A 2,123-nucleotide genomic window follows, 5' to 3' on the forward strand; every position below is an offset into this window, starting at 1 on the left:
ACAATTATACTGTCACAGATTGGTCCAAATTTCCTAATGATTAAATGGTTAACATCATTAATGCTAAAGAAGCTTTTGGCAATTAACTATGTGTTCACCTTTCCTAAAGAATGTTCAGCAACACTTTAGATCAAATTTTCTTGTTTCTCCTCCCCTTCCAAGGAAAATATAAAAATTTGGATTTTTTCTTTTACTGCCCAGAATGATGTCTTATTATTATTGTGTGTGTGTGTGTGTGTGTGTGTGTGTGTGTGTGTGTGTACTGTGCTTGTGTTTGTTTTTCCTTGCCACATTTTAAGCCCTCAACACTTACAAGACATGAGGTTAAGTTTAGCTACTTTTTCCAGCTGTAAAAACCTGAAAATTGGGCACAGCTGCGATTCACAAATTATGAAATAGCATGCCTTTGCAAAGCACGGAAATAGGATCCAAGAATGAAAATTTTAGAGGACTGAAATTGGCACAACTGAAGGAAAGGTTTTTAAATATTCAAATGGAAGCATTATTAAACATAGCTAGTTCAAATACATAGAAACAGTAAATATAGTGTAACTGACCTCTGCATTGGTAGCTGATAAGAGAACAGAAAAATGCAATTAGATCATTCCAGTACCATTCTTTTTTCTGAGAAACAGAGTTTATTTAAAACACTAAAAGAAAGTTATTCCTTTTTCTAGACAAACTAAAGCATCAGGTTTTATGTATGTTCAAACATAAGAGATGGGGCATAACTCAGTGGTAGGGTATTTTTTAGTGTGCTTAAGATCCTCAGTTCTATGCCTAGTACGAGTCTGTGGGAAAATGAAAATCTCTAACAAATGCAGATGCATACGCTAACAAGCTAAGCTACTTCACGTGATAAGAGAAAGTTGTCTGTTTGGTCAAACTCCGGATTGCTGTTGTGTTTTTTTTTTTAAGATGGGGATATTCATGATGGTATCATCTTAGATGAAACATTCATTTTTTAAAGTACTGATTTGAAATTTAGCATATTAACATGTTGCTGTATGTGCGGTGTGTAGCTATTTATACAATGAAAATAATCATGAAAATATAGAACTAGTATTTGTTTCAAGCCAGAGAAATGATGGATTTGAGAAAAATATCAAGAGTTAAAACAAGGTGTCTCTGTTCTCTCCATCATCATGGCCGCAGACATCAGCCAGTGGGCTGGGCCGCTGAGCCTACAGGAGGTGGACGAGCCGCCCCAGCACGCCCTGAGGGTCGACTACAGCGGAGTGACGGTGGACCAGCTGTGCAAAGTGCTGACGCCCACCCAGGTCATGAATAGACCAAGCAGCATTTCGTGGGATGGCCTTGATCCTGGGAAGCTCTACACCCTGGTCCTCACAGACCCAGCAGGAAGGACCCCAAATTCAGGGAGTGGCACCACTTCCTGGTGGTCAACATGAAGGGCAACGACATTAGCAGTGGCACTGTCCTCTCCGACTATGTGGGCTCCGGGCCTCCCAGCGGCACAGGTCTGCACCACTACGTCGGGCTGGTGTACGAGCAGGAGCAGCTTCTGAGCTGTGATGAGCCCATTCTCAGCAACAAGTCTGAAGAAAACCAGGGCAAGTTCAAGGTGGAGACTTTCCGCAAGAAGTACCACCTGGGAGCCCCCGTGACTAGCACGTGCTACCAGGCAGAGTGGGATGACTATGTACCCAAACTGTACGATCAGCTGGTTGGAAGTAGGGGCGCTGCAGAGCCCGCAGTCCCGGGGACCCCACAGTATAGTCAAGTTGTATAAAGCATGTGCTGTGGGGCACCCCTCCACCCCGCCGTCCTTCCTTCCCACCCTCTCATAGGAAGTTCTCAGTTGTGCTAGGATACAGCTCTAGGGTGTCTTCCACTTTGTCCAGAACCAGGCCCAGTAACATCTTCTGAGGTGGACTTTTCAAGCCTCCCATCTCAGCTGAGCCCTGACAGTCCAGGTCAGATGGCTGCATAGTTATCAATGTTCCTGCTGTGCTGCTCAGAGCAGTGCTGCTGTGTGGAGGCCAGGCTGTGGAGAGAGACCTGTTAGCTCCTTACATCTCAGTGGGATAAAAGTCACCGGAGTTGCTGGGTGTGTTAAACCTCATCAGATACAAATAAAGGGCATTGCATTCAGGAAAAAA

At 44.1% G+C, this 2,123-nt stretch overlaps 1 pseudogene; it reads left to right on the top strand.

The window, feature by feature from the left end:
• Positions 1–1,145: 1,145 nt before the first annotated feature.
• On the top strand, positions 1,146–1,753 carry LOC116915004 (annotated as a pseudogene).
• Positions 1,754–2,123: the final 370 nt, after the last annotated feature.

Source organism: Rattus rattus, chromosome 13 (genome assembly GCF_011064425.1).
Source record: "Rattus rattus isolate New Zealand chromosome 13, Rrattus_CSIRO_v1, whole genome shotgun sequence".
NCBI classification, from domain to species: domain Eukaryota; kingdom Metazoa; phylum Chordata; class Mammalia; order Rodentia; family Muridae; genus Rattus; species Rattus rattus.